Source organism: Saccopteryx bilineata, chromosome 10 (assembly GCF_036850765.1).
Source record: "Saccopteryx bilineata isolate mSacBil1 chromosome 10, mSacBil1_pri_phased_curated, whole genome shotgun sequence".
Taxonomy (NCBI): domain Eukaryota; kingdom Metazoa; phylum Chordata; class Mammalia; order Chiroptera; family Emballonuridae; genus Saccopteryx; species Saccopteryx bilineata.
This window is the reverse complement of record NC_089499.1, coordinates 20690237-20717735: the sequence shown is the minus strand read 5'-3', so window position 1 is coordinate 20717735 and position 27499 is coordinate 20690237. Positions and strand designations below refer to the sequence as shown.

At 38.7% G+C, this 27499-nt stretch overlaps 1 protein-coding gene across 7 annotated transcripts in view; it reads left to right on the top strand.

The window, feature by feature from the left end:
* Positions 1–27499, top strand: part of RBMS3 (RNA binding motif single stranded interacting protein 3) — a 698310-nt gene that overhangs the window by 529394 nt on the left and 141417 nt on the right. The gene's annotated exons all lie outside the window — the stretch shown is intronic.

Genomic DNA, 27499 nt, shown 5'->3' with positions numbered 1-27499 from the left:
AGAATCTATTACTTTTTAGTTCAATGGGCAATTTACTAATCTTGGTTTTATGCAAACAATTAAATCAATTAAGCAGAAATGAATACAAACACAGGTATCCAGTAGTGTCAAGTTTATATTTCCTAATGTCAAAATAACCTGGAGATGTTTTCTCTGAACATATGTACCCTGATTTATCAATGTCACCCCATTAAAATAAATAAAATATATTTTAAAGGTTTATATTTCCTTTTTTTTTTTTTTACTAAACAACATTTTAAAATGTGTTAATATTGTTACCAATTTAGCACAGATAAATTTTCAATAGAAAATATGAACTGTCTAACATACAATGACATATCAGATTGATTCAGGTATTTTTTCATTTTATTCTGTTCTCCTATGAAATATTTTGGATTATTTATTCTGTCCAGTTTTATTGAGCTGTAATTACCATACATCACTATATAAGTTTAAAGTGTACAGTATAATGGTTTGACTTACATATATATTGTGAAATGATTACCACAATAAGTTTAGTTGGCATCCATTAACTCATACAGATAGAGTAAAAAGAGAAAGCAAAAAAAAAAAGAAAAATATGTTTTTATTTTTGATAAGAACTCTTAGAATTTACTCAAGTTTGTACTTTTATTGTTATCTAGAAATTTTTTTGTTTGGGGCAACAATCTAAAAATTAGGTTCATAAATTCTGTGAGATTGGGCTCCCAATAGGTAACTCTTAGAATGTAAGTATAATCAAAGACAAGAAGAGTATTTGAAATTCACTAATTCATGTTAATGAACATTCTTATAATGACTGCCAGGAGGCTAACTTTTATTGGAATTATCTTTTGTGAGTCCTCCTCATGAAAGGGTAAATTCTCACTAAAGTGAATAATTATCCTTCATTCCAGAACTGCAGAGCCAACTGGAAATGAGTAGGTTTGTTAAGACCTCCTTCTGGATAACCCAGGTCCTTCATCTGTAGCCCTTGATTGGATGACAGCCCATAATTATTTTAACAGGCTCCTGATGCTGAAATGCAAAAATGGCTTTCTTCCTGTGTGGTGCAGGGAACGCTTCTAAATTTCTGAGAGGTGTCTGTCACTCCCCAGAGAACTTCCCAACAGCAGTAACATTTAGCCTAATCATTTATTCTGTTATAAGGCTTCTCTCTGCAGCGGCTCCCCTGCAGTGGCTCCCAGAGGCAGAGAAGCTTCCTGTTGGCTTAGAGCCCCCGCTCCGGACACCTGCTGCCCGCTTTCTGCTCCAAGTGTTCTCACTTCTCTTTAAAAAAAAAAAAAATAAGGCCCTTTCATTTTATGAAAGCAGCGGCAGGGGAGCCACAGATTCCTTCTTTATGTATTATATTTTGTAAATATTATGAAATAATTATTAATTGGGAAAAACATTCAAATTCTAAAATGATTATTATATAAACAATAAACATAGAAAATATTAGAAAAAGAATATTTTTTCCAAAATGTTTACCATATGTTGTTACTGTAATAATTTCGTCTGGGATGTTTATACCTGTTGCTCTTTAATGTACTTTGAAAATTATTCTGGAATACTTTTTTACTTCATCAGAACTTCCATCCGTGTGTGTGTGTGTGTGTGTGTGCGCGCGCTTGTGTGTGTGTGTTTTCTCCTTATTTACATCCTTCTCACTTTCCCTTTCTCCTGTATTTTCAATCTGAAGCTGTGAAGGAAAGAAGATTAGATTAGAGATCTCTAATAGGAAAGAGTATATTTATTGGCCTAGTTCAGTAGTTTTTAAGCTTTTTGGTCTCAGAATGCCTTTATACTCTTAAAAATTATCAAGAACTCCAAAGAGTTCTGTTTGTTGTTTATACCTATCATAATTCACCATATGAGAAATTAAAACTGACAATTTAAAATACATATTTATTAATTCATTTAAAGTAATTAAACGATCGAAATATTCATTTAAGCAACATGTCTGAAAATAACCATATTTTCCAAACAAGCAAAAGGAATTTATTAGGGTGGAAATGTTTTATAGCTTTGAAAATCTCTTTAATGTTTGGGCTAATAGGACACAGGTGAATTTTTGTATTTGCTACTTCATTTGCCATGTCCCACATCATGTAGCCTTTAAAACAATCACACTGTAATCTGTTGAGAATGAGGACTAAAAATAAGAGTGAAAAAAATACCAATATCATCTTAGTATTACTATGAAATAGTTTTGCGCTTATGAACTGGAGAGGTTTCTGAAACACAGGTCACACGTTGCGAACTGCTAGCCTAGGACTGACATTTTCGTAGCTGTATAGGATTCCATCTTTGTGAATGCACTGTATTTATACAAACAGCTCTGCAAATAATATTTGCATTGCCTCAACTTATTTTTTCTTACAATGCTGCCATGAGTATTTTTATAATTATATAATTGTTCACATGTATGGGTATATGTAAAGATGACTATTTTAAAGTGAACTGCTGTATTGAAAGTTATGCATAATTTAAAAGCTATGCTGTCCTTCTAAAAAAAAAGGTTTTATAAAAATGTAATTGAATCAATGCAATAAAGTTCCTGTTTCCTAACTCTTTAACATACTTGGAAAGAATGAATTTTACAGTTGTGTTCCTCATAAATATTTCTTTCTAATCAATACGTTCACAATTTTTTTTTTTTTTTTGGTATCTTTCTGAAGCTGGAAACGGGGAGAGACAGTCAGACAGACTCCCGCATGCGCCCGACCGCCCGACCGGGATCCACCCGGCCCGCCCACCAGGGGTGACGCTCTGCCCACCAGGGGGCGATGCTCTGCCCTTCCGGGGCGTCGCACTGCAGAGACCAGGGCCACTCTAGCGCCTGGGGCAGAGGCCAAGGAGCCATCCCCAGCGCTCGGGCCATCTTTGCTCCAATGGAGCCTTGGCTGCGGGAGGGGAAGAGAGAGACAGAGAGGAAGGAGGGGGGGGGGTGGAGAAGCAAATGGGCGCTTCTCCTCTGTGCCTGGCCGGGAATCAAACCTGGGTCCCCCCCGCACGCCAGGCCGACGCTCTACCGCTGAGCCAACCGGCCAGGGCCTACGTTCACAACTTTTGATTGCTCTTCCTCAATCGGATGATTAGGAATTTCAGCACTTCTCAAATATCATAGATTCTGCCTCTCCCGCATGGTTTTTTTTTTAAATATTTTGAAGCTTCTAGTAGTGATATTACTTCAATACTCTTTTTCTCCACCTCATTTTACTGGAAATCTCCAATAAATTTAGATATAGAAAAAAAATTTAAGATTTAAGATAACGTTAATCATTTTTACTTTATTTATTTAAGTCTAATTGACATACAATGTTATATTAGTGTCAGATGTAGATATGGAAATACTGTAAGGCTAATCCGTAGTTTTGAAAAGTTCATCAGGAAATGATGGTTTCTATAATTGGAGTAATATATCACTATAGATGAATTCCAAAATTATAATAATTCTTGAAATTGTCTTGAGGCAGAATTTGTTCTACTTTCATAAGTATTTCCATTTTCTTGTTAGGGAGAAAAGACAAAATCTGAAACCCGACTCTAATTTTCCCGCAGGCATAAAAGAGAAACCCTTAGTAATTACTTGTCTTTTTCATCTAACCACTTAGTGTCTTCTTTTATTTTTGCCAATAAATGCGAAAAATAAAGATCCCCATAAGGGGACGTTATTCTCTTAGAATGGCTGTTCTTCAGCCTTCCGTTGTATATGCTTACACCTTTGGTTCATTCTGTGCAATATTTCACATCTTTCCACAGTAAAAGGATGTTTCTTTTTTGGACGTTACTTTGAATTAGCCTTTTTCTGTACACTGTCTACATTAAGTTATTAAATGCATCCTGAGACCAAATCTAATTATAAAAGATTTTTCTTGCATTCTGAAGGAATTGAATTAACAAAACTTTTTTAAAGGACTTTTTATTTTATTTATTTTATTTTTTTTCATTTTTTTCTGAAGCTGAAAACGGGGAGAGACAGACAGACTCCCGCATGCGCCCGACCGGGATCCACCTGGCACGCCCACCAGGGGCGACGCTCTGCCCACCAGGGGGCGATGCTCTGCCCATCCTGGGCGTCGCCATATTGCGACCAGAGCCACTCTAGCGCCTGAGGCAGAGGCCACAGAGCCATCCCCAGTGCCCGGGCCATCTCTGCTCCAATGGAGCCTTGACTGCGGGAGGGGAAGAGAGAGACAGAGAGGAAAGCGCGGCGGAGGGGTGGAGAAGCAAATGGGCGCTTCTCCTGTGTGCCCTGGCCGGGAATCGAACCTGGGTCCTCCGCACGCTAGGCCGACGCTCTACCGCTGAGCCAACCGGCCAGGGCTAAAGGACTTTTAATTAAAGCTTTGTTCAAAATATGACTTGTTTCTCAATATTAACTCTGGACATGAAGATATACATAACCAATGTAACTAATTTAGGTTACCAGACCTTATTTGATATGATTTCATGGCTCAAATATAAAATATATATAATGAGACAAATATATATATATATGTACATAATGAGACAATGCCATCTTTTCTCAGAAGAACAAGTTGTCCTTGAACTTTGCACTTGCAGAACCCTATCTCTTTATTGGAAAGAAATATTAATTTGAGTTTAAAATTTAAAGATACAGAGCCATCCATGTAAATAAACAATGCAGGACTCCAGTGGTTTTTAGGTTATCAGCAAAGGTGTGATGGTAAAATATGCAACTTTTAAAATGATGTTATAAGCTTATCATTGCTTATTCCAAGAGCCACTGAGACACATTTCATTGATCACAATTATAACCAGAATCTTTTTGCTGTAATATACAAATAATTTATCAAATGCATAAATGTTAACAAGGGTTTTGTTATATTCCATCATTAATGGAAAAGGAATTTCATCTGCTATTGTTTCTACTATACATCTTGGAGTATAAAGAATTAAATGAGAAAGACTAGTGTCCATATTCTGTTCACAGAAAGTATAATTTCGATTTCTGCAGGGTGGGACAAATGATGGATTATAACACTTGGCTGCATTCTTCCTTTGGTTCATATTAAAAATAGGTAGGTTTACGTTTTAATATCTTGGTAATAAGTCTGACTATACCAGGAAGAATGTAAATAGACGTATAAATTCCATAGTTACAGCCTGACCAGGTGGTGGCGCAGTGGATAGAGCATTGGTCTGGGATGCGGAGGACCCAGGTTCGAGACCCGAGGTCGCCAGCTTGAGTGTGGGCTCATCTGGTTTGAGCAAAGCTCACCAGCTTGGACCCAGGGTCACTGGCTTGAGCAAGGGGTTACTCGGTCTGCTGAAGGCCCGTGGTCAGGGCACATATGAGAAGGCAATCAATGAATAACTAAGGTGTCGCAACGAAAAGCTGATGATTGATGCTTCTCATCTTTCTCCGTTTCTGTCTGTCCCTATCTATCCCTTTCTCTGACTCTCTCTCCGTCTCTGTAAAAAAAAAAAAAAAAGAGGCCTGACCTGTGGCGGCACAGTGGATAAAGCGTCACCCTGGAAACACTGAGGTTGCTGGTTCAAAACCCTGAGCTTGCCTGGTCAAGGCACATATGGGAGTTGATGCTTCCTGTTCCTCCCCCCTTCTCTCTCTCTCTCTCTCTCTCTCTCTCTCTCCTCTCTATAATGAATAAATAAAATCTTAAAAAAAAAGAAAGAAAATATTCCATAGTTACATAAATATTGTTCTAACTGTAAAATAACCAGCCACTTTTCTTGAGATGAGCTGAGAAGGCTCATTGCATCGCTTTGCTTATAATTGGTTCCCATGAGGACCTGCACAATCCATGATTTCTGATAAAATGGACAGCAATGAGGAAGTTACAAATTATAAAACAATCATGACTGGGCTAGTCAATAAAATTTCACAATCAGTTATTAGAATGTTGTATTTAAGGTTTGTTAGGGAACACAAGGTACAGCAATGTTGCCATAAACTAATACGTAATTTGGCCATATTTCCTGGTAAGATAATAAGACCTTTCGTTGTCCTTAAATTTAGACTTTCTCTGGGAGGTTTTTCAACATAAGGCAATATGATTAATATCTTCTTGAATAATTTAAAATTATTTCCTGTGAAGGAATGATCCCACTAATGGGACTGAATACAGTCTTCAACGGAAGGTTCAGACTTTGGATTCTCAGGCTGGTATTTCCAACCACTTACTAATTATGTGATTTTGAGTGATTTATTTACCACTAAAGTTTATTTATATAATTTGTAAAATGGAGGTAATAATGTACCTCACTGAACTGTTTAAGAAGTAAATGAGATGCTCTATGTGAATTGGTCTGAATAGGATATACCATATAGTGGCAATAAATAAATTCTCCAATCTCAGTGGTTTAACACCTAAAAAAATGTTATTTTCTGTTCATGTTATAAAGTTAGGTTGTTAGGGACTCTGATGTACACAGTCATTCAGAGAGCAGGGTGAAAGGGGACTCATCTATAAAACATATGGTCTCTGAGGACATGATGGCAGGAGATCAGAGACGGGAGAGGCACACCAGCCCTGGAGACTTGTCTCAGAAGTGTCATATGTTACTTTTGTTGGTTTATAAGCCAGGGAGACTTGGAAACATAAAGAAAAATGTGTATATATGGTCTCTCCCAAAACATCTAAAATACTTAGCATGATGCTTGGAGCATAATGGGGATAGCTCAATAAATGTTACTGATTGTCCTTGATTTGGGGATAGTTTTTAAAACTCCCTGCAATTTCATTTCTTCCATGGTAAAGTTGGTTTCCCTCATCAGATTGTTATAGGGACTAACGGAAATAGAGTTGCCAGGTAATATATCCTCCAAAAAGATGGTGTCTTTGTTGTTACTATACATTTATTAGTTGATTTAAACCAATTCAATGCCTATATGTGAGTGCTTTAAATCTAATGGTGTTAAAATTTCCTGGTTCATTTTAGCTTTATAAACTAATAAAATACTGGGTTTTTTTCCATTTGTGTCAAATATATTCAATTATTAATCACTCACTCCACAGGTATTTATTGTCTACTCTATTCTAGAGGCGAGAGATAAGCAATAAACGGAACCAGCAAGGTTTTTGCTTCTGTGAAAGTTAAATTCTGGGGTAGCAAAGAGGAAAACAGGCAATGAACAAGCCAATATAAATCAACTATGTAATTTCAGATGCTTGTAAGTGCTATTACTACACCTAAACAGGAGTATTTAGTAAAGACCGACCAGTGACTATTTCATTTCGTGTAATCAGGATGACCTCTCTGAAGAAGCAGATTTCAGCTGAGTGACACAAAGGTATTTGGAAGAAAAACATTCTTGGCAGAATTTCAAGTGCAAAAGTCCACAAGTAAGAGTTGTCTTGACTCTTCAAATGTTATTAGAGCAGAGTGAGCAGTAGGCCAAGTGCTTAGACATGAGACCGTAGAGATAAATACGGACTTTTGTCTATGAAAAGACCTTGGTATATTTTTTTCTATGTTTGATGAGAAACTGTTGGAGGTGTTAAAGCAGGAGAGGTACACAACTTGAGTTTTGCTTTAGAAAGATCACTGGCGATTGATGGAAAACCAACACTAGGAGCTATTGGGGAATCCCAGGAAGAGATGGTGGCACTTTGGCTATATGGTTATAAATGAGGTTGGTAGAAGAGGGATAAAGGATATGTTTTGAAAGTAGGGTAAAAAAAAAAAAGTAAGGGCCTGACCTGTGGTGGCACAGTGGACAAAGTGTCAACTTGGAATTCTGAGGTCGCCAGTTCAAAACCGTGGGCTTGCCTGGTCAAAGCACATATGGGAGTATATACCTCCTGCTCCTCCCCCCTTCTTTCTCTCTCTTCTCTCTAAAAATGAATAAATAAAATAAGTAAGGATGCAGAACTAAAAGAAGGAAGCCTCCCAGATTTAGGACTTGAGCGATTGGGTAGGGGGCACTGAATTATAGAGGGCTTGGGTTAGAATGTGTTGTTTATGGGCTATTGAGAGTTGCACTTTGGATCCGTGACGTTTGAGATGCCACTTAGATGTCTAACTGACATTCAAATGCAAATCTTCTGATCTTTCAAGTAGTGTAACAATTTTAGATTGGGATTGCACCTATTTTTGGATAATTGTTAGGAATGCATTTCAATAACAGGAATGAATCAGTATCTTTTTCTGTGCTTTGTTGCAAGAAAGTTCAGAACTTAATTTAAAAGTTCATAATGTACTTGAAGGAGACATCTGATAGAATTTAAAACAATACAGACTTATCAATATGGGCAAATATACTTGAGGGTCAAGACCAGAAAATTTATTTTCAATTAAAGATTCATCCAAGACCCAAATTAATTCATTAGCCAGGAAGAAAAAGTAGTTTTTATTCATAATTGGCTTGGATAGCCTCCTTATTTTGTAAAGAACTATGTTGGTTTTTTCCTAACAAAATAAAATATTAGACTGGAATTTTAAGTCCATTAATTAGTTTGTTGTAGCCTCCCACTTTTGTGCCCATCTGATGTGGTATCGAGGCAAAAAAGAAAGATACATGAGGCCATTGTATGACATACAGGACACCAAGCAGCATAGAGTAAATACGTTTGTCATTTCGGGGATATTCTTATAGGATACAATCTTGAGAAGGCCTGCTTTTGAGCGATAAATGGATAAAGCCATTCTGAATTATGAATTAAACCTGCCTTTTATCTTTTCTGTCATGTCCAATTAAATAGTTTATATTGAGCAGGTTTTCTTACCTTCCCTGATCTAAGATACAATGTCATACACAATGTGGATAAATAATATGATCCACATTTGTTTACTTGTAACTCCTGCAAGTTCTAAAATCTTTCTTTGCATTAACTGCTTATGACTTTGAATCTCAGGGTCAGAGTTCCAACTTCAGCACATAAAGTCCTTGCCTTTGGCAGCTGAAGGCCTGTTATTATGGGCAAAGATTAAAATTACCCTGAGCTAAGATCTATAATTTTCTATATTAAGTCTTGGACCAGTGCCATAATGCTAGTAAAATGAGGTATCAGTGCAGTGACTCTTTTAAATTTATTTTTCTCATGAAGCAATCAGACTAGTAATTTTAAATCCAGCAAAGGGGATAAATCTGGACCACTCTAGCTTTGTGCTGTAAATAAAACACTATGAATCCACACAGAGGGATGTGGCTTTCCCATTCATACTTAGTAGTCAGAACACCTGTTCTCAATACAGAACAGATAACGTTTTGCTCACTTTTTTTTTTTTTCGATGTCTCACTAAGTCCATGATAAAGAAGAAGCTAAATGTATTGTTTCTCAGTTGCTAGTGAACATTTAAGGAGGGAGAGAAAGACAACTTAGAGAAGTCCTTCCTTTCAAAGGCAGCTGTTTGAGGACTGACACATTAGACAACCAGAGCACTGACGCATTAGACAGCCAGGAGTCTGTTAGGAATGCATTCTCAGACACTTTCTCCAATATGCCACAGTCACTTTTCTTCATATGCCTGTGTTTTATGAACTATGCCACTGTTCTAATGAACTCCTATTCTATTATAAGATATTTAATAGCAGCCCAGAGATTTCTGTTTTGTCTTTTCTTTGACATAGAGCTAATGCGTGTGGTTATAATAACATGCTTTAGATTTTGTTCAGGGATAACTACAAGTTCCAGATCAACTGTTGAACTTGGAAAGTCCAGTAAGAAATACAAGGACCTAGAGAATAAGCTAGGGCTTTTATGTAAAAATGTTTGTATATTCTTTGAGTTGCCTGTAAATGCTTTGGGCTAAAAATGGATAAGAATGTTAGATAAAACAATATGAGGATATGATGAACAATTGTTGACATAGGGTGAAAAGACTATGGAGATTCGCCTAACCTGTGGTGGCGCAGTGGATAAAGCATTGACCTGGAAACACTGAGGTCACCAGTTCGAAACCCTGAGCATGCCTGGTCAAGGCACATATGGGAGTTGATGCTTCCAGCTTCTCCCCCCTTCTCTCTCTCTCTCTGTCTCTCTCTCCTCTCTCTCCCTCTCTGTCTCTCTCTCTCCCTCTCTCTCTCCTCTCTAAAAATGAATAAATTAAAAAAAAAGACTATGGAGATTCATTATACTATATTCTTCTGTGTCTGTTTGAAAATTAAAAGTTATTCTTAAAACAGGACTTACACTAAAGCAGATATCTATGAATGAAAGAGCAGTTTGAGTTTGTTTTTTTCGAACAAATATTTGAGAGGTTTTATGCCATTGATAAATCAGGTTCAAAAATATGTGGGGACAATCTAAAACCTAAGTGGAGAGAGACTAAGAGCAATAATGTTACAACTCTTGGGACATTGTTCAATTGCACATTGTTAAGTGGTGAAATTTACTCCTTAGAGTATAATTGAAATATTTTTTATTTGATCAAAAATCACAAAAGATATTTTTATTTTTGTTAATGTTTTTGCAGCCTCTTAGAGACCATATAATGTTCTTTTCTCTAAGAATACAGACTAAATAGTTGAGAAGTTGAGTCATATACTCAAATTTCTTTTTCACATTCTCTTACACATAGGCATACATGCATGCACACATAAAAGCAAATCAATTAAAGAATTGTTTTATTATAGCACTTGGTGTAATCAGGTGATGCTGCCTATTACCTTTCAAATTCAGATGTTTCTATGTAGCTGCTCCATTGTCAAAAAAGTTGGGAAAGTCCAATAATATTAAGAGAACCAAAACAATAAATACCAACAAAGCCTCTGCATTTATATTTTATTTTATTTTTTATTTATTTATTTTTTACAGAGACAGAGAGAGAGAGTCAGAGAGAGGGACAGATAGGGACAGACAGACAGGAACAGACAGAAATGAGAAGCATCAATCATCAGTTCTTCTTTACGACACCTTAGTTGTTCATTGATTGCTTTCTCATATGTGCCTTGACCGTGGGGCTACAGCAGACTGAGTAACCCCTTGCTCAAGCCAGCGACCTTGGGTCCAAGCTGGTGAGTTTTGCTCAAACCAGATGAGCCCGCGCTCAAACTGGCGACCTCAGGGTCTCAAACCTGGATCCTCCGCATCCCAGTCCATCACTCTATCTACTGCACCACCGCCTGGTCAGGCTGCATTTATATTTTTTAAAAAATTTAAAGCAGGAAGCAATTAATAATTGATTTCCATTTTGATGACCATTGTATTAACAATGCTGTGTTAGAGTGAATTTCACCTATTTAAAAAAAGAGTCCTTGATGCCATTTAATTTAAGGATTTAGAAGTAGCAGCTCAGATATCAGAGAGAATCAGTTAACATACCAATTCTGTTAATTGATTTAAAAAAATATGAGTACCTGAGTATTTGTAGCCTTTATTCCTCCTTTGCTTCCCAAAGAATATTGTATGTGTGTGTGCATTTGTATGTGTGTTTCCTGATAAAGGCAATGGGTGGGCAGAGCTGCAAATTTGGAAGAAACTGAGCCAGACTGTCAATATGATTTTTTTTAGAGAAGTACTAGCAAAAAATATGATTAGATTCTAGACAATAAGGGAGGAGGAACAAAGACTAAGGAAGTCCCGGGGCACGTAAGTCAGACACAGTAGGAGAGAGGGATACTCATTAATGGAACCTTCTTGATTTATATATTTTATTTTATTTTTATTTATTTATTTATTTATTTTTGAATTTTTCTGAAGCTGGAAATGGGGAGAGACAGTCAGACAGACTCCCGCATGCGCCCGACCGGGATCCACCCGGCACGCCCACCAGGGGCTACGCTCTGCCCACCAGGGGGCGATGCTCTGCCCCTCCGGGGCGTCGCTCTACCGCAACCAGAGCCACTCCAGCACCTGGGGAAGAGGCCAAGGAGCCATCCCCAGTGCCCGGGCCATCTTTGCTCCAATGGAGCCTTGGCTGCGGGAGGGGAAGAGAGAGACAGAGAGGAAGGAGGGGTGGGCGCTTCTCCTATGTGCCCTGGCCGGGAATCAAACCCGGGTCCCCCGCACGCCAGGCCGACACTCTACCGCTGAGCCAACCGGCCAGGGCCTGATTTATATATTTTAGACAGAAGGGTAGGTTTGAACTGCTTCTTAATGTTTCTTACTGTTTCTCTTTGTACGCAATTCTATGCTGAAACAGCACCATGAAGAAGACCAGCTTTACTAGAGGAACAATCATTTACAAAACACTTTATCTGATTTTTTTTTTTTTGGTTAATGATCACTGAAGGTACAGAAATAAGTGCCCCCCCCCCCCAAGAAAACGGTCTTCTTACTTTTCCACCTCCAACCTCTCTTCCATTGAAACTCTGGTTCCTTTGAGATTCCATTCTCGCTACTTTTCCTCAACTCCTTTGAGCCGAACTGAAGGAAATTTCTTTCCTGCTCCCTCCTGTCAGCAGAGACTAGGGAGCCAGATGGAATAAGGATAAGGATAAGGGACCTCAGATGGACTGTCCTCCAGCACTCTTCTTTAAATGTGAAACAACTTATTCCATCGTGGGATTTGCTACCTCTACAAGGAAATAAAACCCGGATGTTGGGGTTTGGCAATGGAAGTATCTCCACGTCATGAGAGAAGGCTTTCCCTTGACACCTGGTTCTCATCTCTTGAGATGGATCTTCCTGCTGAGGACTGTTTGCTATCCCCCCTGGAAACCTTTTGAGAGACCCTTTTATTCGGAACAAAACGGGGTCAAGGCCAGAACCCCACTAGCTCTCTGATCTCCTCCTCCAACATTCTCCTCCATCATACTTCATTGTTATTCTCCCAAATGGAAGACAAGCACACAATTACCTCTGAGCAGTTCTTCTTCTGTGCCTTTCGCTGGATCACTTCTCTTCTGTGTGTCTCCAAGAATGGAAGCTTTCTCCCTTTTCTCATTTAGGTCTTTGTCTAGATCTTTCCAGATATCCGTATCGGTAATGGCACTACCTTACCTGTCATCCTCTCTGCCCCTTATATTTGTTGCCTTGGTTATTTTTTCTCAGCACATATCAAAAAGGAAGTAATATTTATGTATTTGCTTATTTATCAGCCGTCTCTCTTTACCACAACACAGTGCCTGTGATAGCAGGGATTGGTTCTGTTCACTAGTTTAGTTCTGCAGGATCCAGATTTATGTCTGGCAAATAGTGACTATCATTGCTCAATAAATAATTGTTGAATGAATAAATATCCTTAGCGTTCCCCTACTGTTGAGAAAAGGCTATAATCATTCAAGACTGTGATAGTTGTGATAAGAAGAAGGAGGGGACAATATGATTTAGGAAGAAATATGAAATACACTGTAGAATATCAAAGACCTGGGATTAAGTCCTGGTTCTGACATTTATTATCTGTGTATACTTGATCAATTCACCTAAACTCTCTGATCTGTAGTTTTTCATCTCAAAGTGGATTTCAACGCAAAAACAGGTTGTTTGAAGAGTAAATGTGATAATGTTCTAAAGCATCGAGCACATAAAAGGCTTATCTCAAAATTGGTAACTATTTATATATAGTTCACCTTCAATAACATTCATCTGTTCTTTAGAACCTACAATTTATATCAAGTATTAAATTTCAACTTAGTCTCTTTACATTTTATATTTACAAACCAAGAGAATATTCTGATATGTTTGTTCTCATTATATTCTGGAAAAAGACAAGGGAGTTTTCCTGCCTTTTTTTCAGACCATCTAAAACCACTCTTCTCAGAACCAGCTTCCTCTATGAGAAACCAAGTGATTGATCTTAGATATGGATAAGCACCAACTTCCCACATGAACAACCACATGATCGATTCTAGATGCAATCCCCCTTCAGAAGATGTCCTCTCTACTCCTTTGAAGGCCTCGGATTTAGCCAAAGGTTATATAATGTGATAGGCTCAGTATCCAGACAGGACCAGTTCATCAAAGCTAGTAAGAGGATTGTTTTGTTTCATTTTCATAGAGAGACGAAGACTGATATTGGTTAGAGATTAGCTAACATTTTTTTTTTTTTTTTGAGATTAGCTAACTTGAAGAGCCTTCAAAATGGAAAAAGTAGAGAATAGTAGTACTTTGTCCTATATATTGTTTGGCAACTGTGACAGGTTCTCTCCTAGGCTGTGTCTATAAGAGTGAAACAGAACAGGGTGTTTTCTAGCAATGTAGCATTATTTCAGTCTTTTTATGAAAGTCCACCCTGGAAAAAACATCATAATCCCTGTAGAAAGGATGTTCTCCTCTTACCACATTAAGTTTTACAGTTTACAACGGAGCCTTTGAACTCTCAGCGCTTCTGAAATTCCTCACTGTGATGACCGCAGGGTTTTAAGTCTATTTTCCATTGACTGTACATTTCCTACAGTGAGAAGAAAAGAGAGGCCCCGCTCCAGGACGACCTCAAAAGTGGTACTTCTCAATGTGTTCTTCAACCATAGGAAAAAATACCTCACATTTGTTTTGTGCGCTGCATGGGTCATAAAAGCTCTTTTCTGGCCTCATATCATAGTGTAATAGCCACATCATAATTACTTCCAATCATTTAGTCCATAGACAGTCACTGTTAGTTACTGTTTACCAGGTGTGGGGTTACTGCTGATGAGGTCGCATGATCCTGCGAGTTAGGAGGCAGCCACAATTTATGAGTTTGTTCCAGATATTTTAGGTGGTTGGCCCAAGGTTTTACAACAAATAAATGGTAAAATTGAGATAGAAAAATAAAACTTATTATTATTAGCCAAAGGAACCTGTAAATCATACCCTTTCTATCAGTTTGTGAGAACTGGGTCAAATGTGACTTCCTCCTTTCAGGAAACCTTATCTAAATTCCTGGGTGGTGACTGCTTCTACATACATATTTTCCATCTAATCACCATGCCTAGGAAACACATGCAGTATTCAATACCAAATTCTAATTTCTTTATTGCATTTATTTTTAAACATAAATGAGCATATTACCAAACTGCAGTTACTTAAGAGTATGTTGGCCTGACCTGTGGTGGCGCAGTGGATAAAGCGTCGACCTGGAAATGCTGAGATTGCTGGTTCAAAACTCTGGGCTTGCCTGGTCAAGGCACATATGGGAGTTGATGCTTCCTGCTCCTCCCCCTTCTCTCTCTCTCTCTCTCTCTCTCCTCTCTATAATGAATAAATTTAAAAAAAAAATCTTAAAAAAAAAAAAAAGAGTATGTCCAAGATGGGACTGGCAAAATTTGTGATCTTTAGAAGACAGTGGAAAAAGTGTCCAATGCTTACTTTAACTAAGAAAGCCTTCCTTATAAATTTATTAAGCATTCAATAAATTATTAAGACACTGAGAGGCTCTTTTGACGTAGAAATATTTTAAACCTTGACATATATCTTTACTGTCCAAATGAACAAGAGTCCAGTCTGCGCTTGTTTAGCTGAGTGGATGCAGAATGACTAATCACAGTGTTATCTGCTGTCTTCAGGTCCTAAGACAGTTTTCAGAGTGTCTTCTGCTCTAAAAGAAAAAGAAAAAGAAAAATTGCTGAAATTGTGTTTATGTGTGTGTGTATTAACTGTTAGGTTCCAGGAACTACATTACATTATGCTTGGGAATTATGAAGATGAATAATTCAGAGACTGTCCCCTCCCCTCAAGAGGCTTTTGAATTAGTGGAGACAGTCATATACACATGACTGAGCTGAGGTGTTTTGCGCATACATACCATGTTAGCTGCGTGTGTTAGATGCATGGAACAAGTGATTGGAATTGACTTGTGGTGTTTTTAATGACTTGTTTAATGTCTGCTTTGGTATCAGAAAGAAAATTCTTTAAGAGCTGGTCCTGTATCCATTTTCATTCACTGCTTAAAGCTTTCGTGGGCAGCACCATTCTTGGCATATAGCACTATGGTTCAAATTAATTTTGAATGAATTTCAGGCAAGGGTGCATAAATAAATTAACTGAATGTATTAAAAATTAATTAATGGTAAGTTCTCTCTATAAGAAGTTGGGGGGGAGCATTAGGGGGCTGGGAAAAGAATCAGGCAAGATTCCATGTAAGTGATCAACTGGGAAAAGAGGGAAGGCAGCCCAGACAGAAAGAACAGTGTAAGCAAATCAGAAGATGTGAAAGGTCTCTATTATTTTTGTGTAAAGTCCTATATGTGGAAATGGACATGTGTACATTTGTGTTGATGTTGGATAGTGTTCTGTGCTAAGGAGCTTGGATTTTATCCTCTAGGTGAACATGGAGAGGATTAACATGATAAAGTTTGCATTTTAGGAAGATCTATAGGCAATTGGGAGCCATATAAAATACGTTTAACGTTCAGTCCCAATGGAAGAATAGGTCCCTATCTAAGAAGAATGGATTTAGGACAGTTGCTTAAAACTTCCCCTGAGGTTGTATAGCTCCAAGCTCCTTTATGCCTTTGTTTCTATAGCAAGAACAAATGGATACTTTATTTGAGAGCCATTTGTATGCATTGTTCTTACCGTAAACTTCTCCATAGGTGGGAGCTGTCAGACTGTTTTATGACTCGGATTAATTTATCCACAGATGTTTACAGCATATATGGTCTTTAACACCTCTTTGAAAAACTCAATTTTTAGTATCTGGGTTAAATTTACTTAGTATCGATGAGTAAATGTCTCAGGCCACATGAAACACTCTTCAAACTGTCACAATTTCAGCACCTTGGCTCTTGAATTAGAAAAAGATTGGTCCCACACCATCACCTCAGTAAATCCTTCACCTATGGAAGGAGAGGTTCTCATCCCCACTGATAGCTCTGGCCTTGTTAACTGATCCCTGCAGTGTAATATATTACTACAGTGTATCTGGATGATTCCTCTTTGAAACTGGAATTATATTTATTTCTACTAACTCAGTTCACTGCATTTGCGGAATTCTTTCAAGCTTCTAGTACAGGAAATATATGCTTAAGAACAGCATGTGGGAAATTGAGATATGTTTTCTTGACCTGAGTGTGAGTTCAGTTTGGGGGTGCATGAGTGTGCCTTTCGTTGGTGGTTGTGTAGATACTGGGAAGGATCCCAATGTTTTTCATTAAAAGATCCATCCTTACCTTACCTTCACCATTTGTTCTGACCTAGGGCAGTTAACATGACTCCCACTGAATGTAAAGTTACACCTGGGATTAAGACGTGGATTCCTTTTGTTTGTTTTTTTGTTTTTGTTCTTTCTTTCTTTTTTCAAGTACACTGGCTAGTTATGTTTAAATATGGAAATTATGGGACTCTATTCTCTTTGAAAAGAGGAAATGGATGTGCCCTCACGTTTCAATCCTTTTAAATTTAATTAATGTAAGGAATCTTAAGAGGTTACTTTGTCTATCTGCCTGGATTTATTTAGTAATTTGATCAACAGATAATGAAATGTGCATTAACCCTCAGCCACTTTGCGGGGCTGCTGGGGCGGATGCTAGGCAAAGGTGAACAGGACCCCCGCTCCTGGCTTCCATCAAATCAAATTCGCATAATAGTGGAGAAAAACATGGAAATGCATTATGGAAATTTAATAAGACTTAGCTGGTCCCCGACTGATGGACATTTATAAATTATGGTGCAGTATAATTATGCCACAAGGCTGAGCAGCATTTCAGAAGGGTGATATATGGTAATATGGAAAAATTCTTTATGTAGCATTAAGGTAAACAAAGAACAAAACCCACCTACACAGCAGTCGTGCTCCCGTTGGAAGTCTTTTTTTTTTTTTTTAAGAACAAGATAGATGGATTAGTAGATACATATTTATTCATTTTCCTGGAAGGAACTATATGAAAAGGGAGGAGAGGAGTTGAGAAGAGGTCTTCTATTTTTTTATTTTCAATCTTTATATAGTTTGACTTGACTAACCTTACATTTGTCTCTCTTTCATTTATTCATTTTTAATATCAAAAGAGGTACCTGCACTATAAGGTTGTAACTGTATTTTCTTCGTCTTTGTATTTCTTCCTGGTAAAATGTGTCATGTTGCGCAGAGAGTGTAATAATCCAGAAACATGACGCGCAGTATGCAAAGAGCTTTAGCAGAGGCAAGTACGGTGCTGAAATGCGGAGGACGGAAGAAGGCGACAAGACCAGACAATGGTCCATCTTGGCCAATAATTAAGAATCTCTAATATTTTAAAAGATTCTCTATCTTGGCAGTCTTCTCCTTGACGTTTTGCCTTCCATCCACACCAGGCTCCCCAGTGTGGAGCTGGGCATGCAGGTCAGTCTGTTGTAGGTAAGTCAGTTGATGCTCCTTGGAACTACTGGCGCTTTTCAGTTTCTTGATGTCAAAATGTCTTCGTTCAGCACAGATGACGTTTCAGTCCCATTCCCCGTAAGGCGAACCAAAATTTTGCGTTCCATTTGCTTGAAACACCCGTTTTCTCTGTTAATGTGATTCCTCTGATGCACTTTTGGTTTTTCTTTTTTTTTAACAGAGGCAGAGATAGACAGGGACAGACAGACAGGAACGGAGAGAGATGAGAAGCATCAATCATCAGTTTCTCATTGCGCGTTGCGACTTCTTAGTTGTTCATTGATTGCGTTCTCACATGTGCCTTGACCGCGGGCCTTCAGCAGACCGAGTAACCCCCTGCTGGAGCCAGCGACCTTGGGTCCAAGCTGGTGAGCTCTTTGCTCAAGCCAGATGAGCCCGCGCTCAAGCTGGCGACCTCGGGGTCTCGAACCTGGGTCCTTCCACATCCCAGTCCGACGCTCCATCCACTGCGCCACCGCCTGGTCAGGCTGGTTTTTCTTTAAAATTATTTTTTCCTCAATAAAAAAATTTATCAGAGAATTGTCAACAAATAAAAAATAACGGTGCTTTATTACTTGAAACTTGAGGTGGGTCTGAGGTAATTACGCAGGTCATAATATGATTTGTCAAAGTGGTTTTCTCTGTCATGTGTCTAAGCAAACAGCTGTTCTCTGCTTTTATTAGTGCTGTGGGGCATTTTCCTGTTCTGTACGGCTGCTGCTCCCATAATAGAAAATTTTATTTGAAACTAAATGTAAGCATTAATTTATTACTGAGGGGTAAAATTGGGAATGTGCTTGCAAATTACACTTTTTTTGAAGTATGTTATTAACTTCTTATTTATTTCCACTTTTTGGGTTTATATTGTCATGCTTGTTTTGGCCTAAATGATAGGGTAAAGATGTATCTGACACTTATGAATGTAACCCCTGCTAATTAGACTGTTCTGTTAGAACAAACTATTATTAGAGCGGCCATGGAAACCCGATTTAGGGGATCTCATCGGTTGTTCAGTGTTAGTTCTAATTCTAACCTGTGGGCAGAGAGAACCACTGTCATCATATTTTAACGGCTATTAAATCTTTTCCTTCCATTTCATAATTATGAAGTCAATCATAAGAACTGCTTAGAAGTCATTTTCTTTTATTTCTGAAGATAAGGAAGGTAAAAAGTAAGCAGTTAGAGGGAGAAATGTAAAGGACATGGTCTGGGTATTATTTTGCTGCCAGATGCCACCAGGTAGCTGGGAACTCACTTAGCTTTTATTTTCCTTATTGACAAAATAAAGGGTTTGAATGAAATACATTTAGGATATTACACAGGCTATAGACACCTTCTAAGACAGAAGTTTGTTACAACTAAGAACCACCCAAATAACTACACCTTGCTTATTTTAGTATACAGGATATAGCTAAATGGTAAAGAAGGTGCTAGAAATTAAAAGTAAATATAAGCAAATAGCTCACTGTACCGAAATGTAATAATTCTGATTTGTAACCATCACACGGTGTTTCCCATGTAAATTGTGGTTTGAATTTGGAACTTGCTAGCTCTACATCTAGAAGACGTATGATAAGATAGGTGATAGAAAAAAAATATATATATATATCACACTCACACACACACACACATGCATAAGAAGTCTGCATGCATAGAGTATATGTGAGAGAGAACATAACAATCATTTGCAGACAAACCAGGGACTTTACAAAACTGGGCATAATCGCAACAAGTATTTTAGAATAAGTCTGGGAAAATAGAGACATGGTTCTAACATAGAATTAGCAAGAAATACACTTATATCTATCATCTTTACCCCAAATCAGTACAGGCTACACTGTGTGCATATGGAGGAAAGTGAGTGATGCCAGTCAGGTATGAGAGAGAAGGAAACTGCAGGACTGTGGCACATCATAGCAAGAGCCTTTGGAGTTCACATCCATTGTTGTTAGGCTGCCAGTTTCCAACTTCAGATCTAGATGGCCCAGGTGTTCTAGAAATACTTCAACCAAATCTGATCTTTTCATTCAGCAAACATGTGATGAAAGCCTGTTTTTTAGCCAGACCGAGTCATATTTCACATCAGTCCTTCAGGTGCTCTGTTGTGGCCTGGCAGTTGCTGCGGGGCAAACCATGCACATACTGTGACCTTTCCCACCTCTGCGTGGTACTGGACGTGACTTCCGAACTAGAAGATACTGTATGATTACAGTGCCAGAAGTCGACATCCATTCTGTGCTTCCAAAATACCTATTCATATCTCTACGATGGCATCATTGCCATCTATTAAGGTGTCTTTCCTTGTCTTTCACTCCCTGTGAGACTGTGACCAATAACCAGGTGCAAACTCCAGGGCAGTGAAACATACATCATAGAGGAAAGAGATTTGAGGTCTATTTTTTTTTTTTTAATTTTTTTTTTCTGAAGCTGGAAACGGGGAGAGACAGTCAGACAGACTCCCGCATGCGCCCGACCGGGACCCACCCGGCACGCCCACCAGGGGCGATGCTCTGCCCACCAGGGGGCGATGCTCTGCCCCTCCGGGGTGTCGCTCTGCCTCGACCAGAGCCACTCTAGCGCCTGGGGCAGAGGCCAAGGAGCCATCCCCAGCGCCCGGGCCATCCTTGCTCCAATGGAGCCTTGGCTGCGGGAGGGGAAGAGAGAGACAGAGAGGAAGGGTTGAGGGTGGAGAAGCAAATGGGCGCTTCTCCTGTGTGCCCTGGCCGGGAATCGAACCTGGGTCCCCCGCATGCCAGGCCGACGCTCCACCGCTGAGCCAACCGGCCAGGGCCGAGGTCTATTTTTTTTTTTTAAATGAATGAATGAGTTAAGATATTTCTCAGTTTGGTTAACATCTTTCAGTCTGTGTCATTTTAAAATCATTAATATGAACAGCCTTTTAATGTGCAAGTCACCCTGAATAGCACAGAAGTAGTTTGGGTGTTGTTGTTTTTTTTTAATTTGTTTTATTTTTTTAATTAAAAACTGATTCACACACATAATAAAAAAGAAGTCCCTGAGCCCTGGCCGGTTGGCTCAGCGGTAGAGCGTCGGCCTAGCGTGCGGAGGACCCGGGTTCGATTCCCGGCCAGGGCACACAGGAGAAGCGCCCATTTGCTTCTCCACCCCTCCGCCGCGCTTTCCCTCTCTGTCTCTCTCTTCCCCTCCCGCAGCCAAGGCTCCATTGGAGCAAAGATGGCCCGGGCGCTGGGGATGGCTCTGTGGCCTCTGCCCCAGGCGCTAGAGTGGCTCTGGTCGCAACATGGCGACGCCCAGGATGGGCAGAGCATCGCCCCCTGGTGGGCAGAGCATCGCCCCTGGTGGGCGTGCCGGGTGGATCCCGGTCCGGCGCATGCGGGAGTCTGTCTGACTGTCTTTCCCTGTTTCCAGCTTCAGAAAAAAAAAAAAAAAAAAAAAAAAAAAGTCCCTGGATGGAAACCTTATCACATTTTAAATTGCAATTCTTAAATTCTTTTTAAATTCCTTTATCTCATGCCTGTATTTTCGCTCTGAGATTTTATACGCCCGCCTCCATAAATTGCTTCTGTTGTCTGTCATTCGTTATCTCCCCCACCAGCTCCTCCCACTCTACCTGTATTCTTTTGTTCTGAAATGAGATTTATAGTCTACCTGAGGTGAGGAATTTTTTTTTTTTCTGTATTTTTCTGAAGCCGGAAACAGGGAGAGACAGTCAGACAGACTCCCGCATGCACCCCACCGGGATCCACCCGGCACGCCCACCAGGGGGCGACGCTCTGCCCCTCCAGGGCGTCGCTCTGTTGTGACCAGAGCCACTCTAGCGCCTGGGGCAGAGGCCGAGGAGCCATCCCCAGCGCCCAGGCCATCTTTGCTCCAGTGGAGCCTCGGCTGCGGGAGGGGAAGAGAGAGACAGAGAGGAAGGAGAGGGGGAGGGGTGGAGAAGCAGATGGCCTCTTTTTCTGTGTGCTCTGGCCGGGAATCGAACCCGGGACTTCCGCACGCCAGGCCGACGCTCCACCACTGAGCCAACCAGCCAGGGCAGGAATTTTTAAATTTAATATATAAACCACCGGACCTGTAAGTTGTGATAATAAAGAGATGTATTTTAAACTATCAACACAATCTATTGTAAGTAGTAGAAATTTTTTTTAATTAAATGATACAAATAAAAAATGTTTGACTTCTCTGAAAGACAGTAGGAATCCTGCTGTTGATCTAGATTAGTTAAAATCTATGTCAATATCTACTTGTAGAATGTAATGTTAAAGAACATTGTGAGTGGTTCATTAAACTGAAGATGTGTTAAGTTTTAATAGAAAATCAAAATAGAAGACTTTGTGTTAATTTTGCTGAGTAAAATATTTGCTGTTGCTTTGTTTGTTTGTCGGCTTTAATCAGCAAGTCCTGTGAATCATTAGACTTTTCTATCAGTTTATACATTGGATGTTTCACATTTAATACAAAGTTTGTAAGGGGAGAAATACTCCACTAAGCAAGCAAACAGTAATTACACCTTCATAATTACCATGAAACTTTATGACTATGCATTGTTATAATTATATTTTAAATACTCCCCATTTACATGATAGACCATAATGTCTCCTAGTACATTACAATCTGTGGCTTTTAACTGCATCTAACTTCCACAAAGGCATCTTTTTCATTTAGCCTCTGTTTTAACTACTGTTACAAGAGACTAAACAAAATTAATTGGCATCATAAGACCACAGTAAGGAAATTGCAGGCATTATGATATTTCTGCACTACTGAAATCATCTCATTATGCCTCAGAGGATTCATGTTTGATATCTAAAAGTATTCCTTCTCTGTTAGGGAGCCAGTCATCATCAAATCCATGCTTCTCAAACTTCAGTGTGGCCACTCATCTCCTGGGGATCTGGTTCCAGTGCAGATTTTGATTCATTAGATCTGGGGAAGAGCCCAAAATTTTGCATTTGTAACAGGCTCCCAGGTGCTGATCCCAGTGCTGCTGGTTGCTTGGACTACACTTTGAGTAGCATCATCTTAGAGTATTATGTACACCTTGTGTAAAATGCTATTAACAACACACACACACATACAACACACACACACATACATACACATACACATGCATCTATGAACTTCACCTCAGTCTCAGCTATAATCGCTTTTCATCCTCAACCTGGAAATTAACTGCCACTGTCAAAGAACTTAACACAAACAAAAACAGCATTCAACCTGTGAAAGTTTGCCAAGTTGGCACTAAGCAATTTCATTCTGAAGTAAAGGGAAAGAAGGGCTTCCCGAAGAACATGATACTTGAGCTACATGCTGAAGGTTGATTATAGTTTGCCAGATGGAGGGTAGGGGTGTATGTGTGTGTGTGTGTAGAGGTGGTGGTGGTGGGGCTGGAGGGGGCTGGGGAAGGAATTTCCAGGTAGGAAAAAAGGCATTTAGAGGTGAGGCCACCATAAACCATCCAGGAGTGGGAGAAGAATGTTGAAAGAGGACAAATTCTTATCTTCTAATTAAAGAAGTTTGAATTTTATCTTGCAGTATTTAGAAATTACCCAATCACTCTAAGATTATATACATTTGAATTCACCTAATTTACTAATTTTATCTCTTCCACTCAATGAAATATATGCCCCTGAGAAACTAAATATCAAAATTACATTCCTGGAATTCAAGGATAGTATGAATATATCCATCTTTTTAAAATAACACATTTAAATATTTGTTTTCAGGGTTTTATTTTTTTATTCATTTAGTAATATATTGCAGTCCTATCTTTTTTCTCCATCATGATCATCTTCAGTTTAGTAAAGTAAGAACAGTTACTTCAACTTAACATCAGTAAATATAAATAAGTCATTGTCAACAACCATAGCTTATTGAAGATTCATGAATATCAATGTGGCTAAGATTTGAGGATTCTAAGACCCTATAAACCCAATTCACAAGAATATCTCAATTGGAAGTTAAGAAAGTCTTACTCCATGACTTTTTAAATTTCTCCTCCTGGTAAAAATAATTCTTTTAAAAGGGTGTTGGACAGCTGGGTGAAAAAGGTGAAGGAATTAAGTAGTACAAATTGGCCCTGGCTGTTTTGCTCAGTGGTAGAGCATTGGCTGAGCATGTGGAAGTCCCGGGTTTGATTCCTGGCCAGGGCATCTGCTTCTCCACCCTTCCCCCTCCCCTTTCTCTCTATCTCTCTCTTTCTCTCCCACAGCCAAGGCTTCATTGGAGTAAAGCTGGCCTGGGTACTGAGGACAGCTCCATGGCCTCTGCCTCAGGTGCTAGGATGGCTCTGGTTTCAACGGAGCAATGCCCCAGATGGGCAGAGCATTGCCCCCTAACGAGCATGCCAGGTGGATCCAGGTTGGGCACATGTGGGTGTCTGTCTCTCTACTTCCCTGCTTCTTACTTCAGAAAAAAAAAAGTACAAGTTGGTAGTTACAAAACAGTCATAGGTATGTAAAGTATAGCACAAGGAATATAGTCAATAATATTATAATACTTGTATATGGTGTCACGTACGTACTAGACTTTTGGGGGGATCACTCTGTAAGCTAGATAAATGTCTAATCACTACCGTGAGACTAATATAATATAATATAATATTGAATGTCAACTATAATAGAAAAAAATTTAATTAAAAAAATGAAAAACTTCAAGTTAGGTTTAAAATCTAGAATCTCATAGTCTATTTATATCTGATCCTTAGCAAACTAGAATATTGTTACTTGGTAATTTTGCTGCAAGGATGTTTCTGCAAAATTTTATGATGCCGGTGTATAGAAGAAATCCTAAAGTTAACAATTTGTTCAGTGCCTTCTGTTTTTCTGCTACTGGAGAACATACTGAAGGGAGAGATTATCTCTTTCAACAAAGAAAAAAAATTCTTAGACCTTAGTTGTAGAACAATTATTATCAAATATTTTAATATGGGAATTGGGGAAAAGAATCTATTGCTGTGTGGATGGCACAATGCTTTTTCTAGTAGCAAAATACAGCTTTGATGGATTTAAACTGCCAATAGATCTTTTGAAATTGAGTCACAAAAAATTATAGTAATAATAATTTAAAAAGAACAGGAAAAGTAACATTCATCATAGGCCATTACATTTTCACACACACCAGAATAACATGACCTGTATCATATGCAGGGGATAATGGAAGTCAGACTTTGGTGATGACTCAGAAGAGGGATCTGGGTTGTAGTGACCAGATGGTCCAATGACAAGTTGTAGTCAGCGAGAACCAATTTGGAAACACAAGTCCTCTTCATGAGTGAATCTTTTTTTGTCATTCTTGGAGGACAGTCACACGTTCTGTGGCCAAACCACCATGGAATTAAAATGGAACAAAGCTGATGAAAATTAAGCAGTTGATTAAGCACTCTGAACTCTGACTCTGACAAGTGATCAGGTTTCGCAGCTGATAACTAGCAGTGGCTAAGAGAGGTGTTAAGAGGTAATGACAGTTATAATGAACATGGATTTGGTATTTATTTATACACCATACACTGTTTTAAGCGCTTTCCATGCTTTAATTCATTTAATCGTCACAAAAACCTTTGAGATTATCATCCACATGTGATATATGAGGAAAACGAGTCATAAAAATATATAAAAACAAGCAAACAACAAGGTCCATTGTTTTGTAACTAGTAAATCAGAAAACTAGACCTCAAACCCAGGAAGCAGACTGCTACCCCTAATCATTGATTTCACCCAAAGTATGTATTAAAGCCTATAGAAACATGAACAACCTAAAGAGAAGCCATTGTCACAACCTATACCAGTGTTTTTCAACAACCAGTTAACTTTTCTGTGGTTCTAGTGGACCGTCAGTGGTCCACAGACTCATAGTTGAAAATCACTGGTCTATACTATACTATGTACACTAAAATCATCTATTTTAGGAGAGAAAAATTATAATGAGCCTTGCTTCAGACAGTATAAAGTATGATTCATGAAAGTCATTATCCAAAGAAGCGTAAAAGGCAGACTCTACAATACTGTACAGCAGGATATTTAAGGTATTTCTAGATTTGGTCTTTTGTGAGAAATTTTTGTTATTGCAATTGATAAACTCACTTGTCAGCATAGCCATGCCACTTGGCTGAATAGATGTACTTTGAATGTTTATAATGTCAAAAGAATAAAGTGCCCTATAGAGTTTTGAGGTCCAATGATTACATTTATCCTTCTGGTTTTCATCTGGGGAAAAGTTTTAAACTACTTCTAATGTGATGAATTCCATAGTATATTTTGCTGCATTCAGATTAATACATGAAAACAACCTAGCTGGGAGTGAAAATGAGGAAGAATTGGTTTTGAGATTATTAAGATAATAATGCTACATATCGATTACTAAACCTTAGGGGCATGAAACAACAAAGATTTATTAAAGATTGTGAGATGGCCTGGACTGATCTCACCTGGGCTTACACATTTTTTTCTGTGGTCGGCAGCATATTATCCATGTATCCTGGCTGATTTTAGACAAGCTCACTCAAAAGTCTGGGTAGGGGCTGGCTGTTGAATGATCTGGTTTGGCCTTGGCTGAATAATTTGGATGATTCATCTACATTTATATCTCATTGTCCAGCTGGACATATTCATGTAGCTTCTTTGCCATGCAGAGAAGCAAAAGAAGCAATCCCCAATGTTTAAAAATATTTATATCTTCTGCTTGTGTCTCATTTGCTAATATCTCATTGGCCAAAGAACCAATTTACATGGAGTCAGACCAAGAGTCAGATTAAGGGGACTCAGCAAACACCACATGGCCAAAGAGAAGGATACAGGAAGGGGTAAAGAATTAGGACCATTAACACAACACATTTTTAGATGAATACATTTTTCTTCCCCAAATATGGGGGGAGAAAAGGGTTCAATTTTGTTTTTATATGATAAACTTACAACTTAATATTTGGTTTATTCAAGCAAATGAACTAACAAAAACCCCTCCTGGCCATGCTAGTGCATTGATCAAGTTTGTTAGGTCAATATGTTTTGTTTTTTTTTTAAATTCATTCATTTAAAAATATATTTGTAGTAATAACAAGCAGCAATTTTTTGCACTGGGGTAGGAATGTGGAGGTTGCAACAATTCTCAAAGAATAAATGTTGCCCTTTTATGTAATTAAAGGATTGTTATTTTGCAATGTTATTATTGGAAGAGGAGTTCTGTCACACTTCAGTTTGGGTCACTTTTCTTGGGAAATAAGTTTTCATAAGTCACTGAGGAGCATAGTTTCCCCCCATTCATGATTCATTTCTTAAGGCCATCTCCTTTGGCTATATTTTATCATGTGGGTTCACTTAATATTCAAATAATTAATCTTCCTGGGATTCTGACTAGATTTTACTGGAGTGAAAAGGGTTGGATGAACAATCAA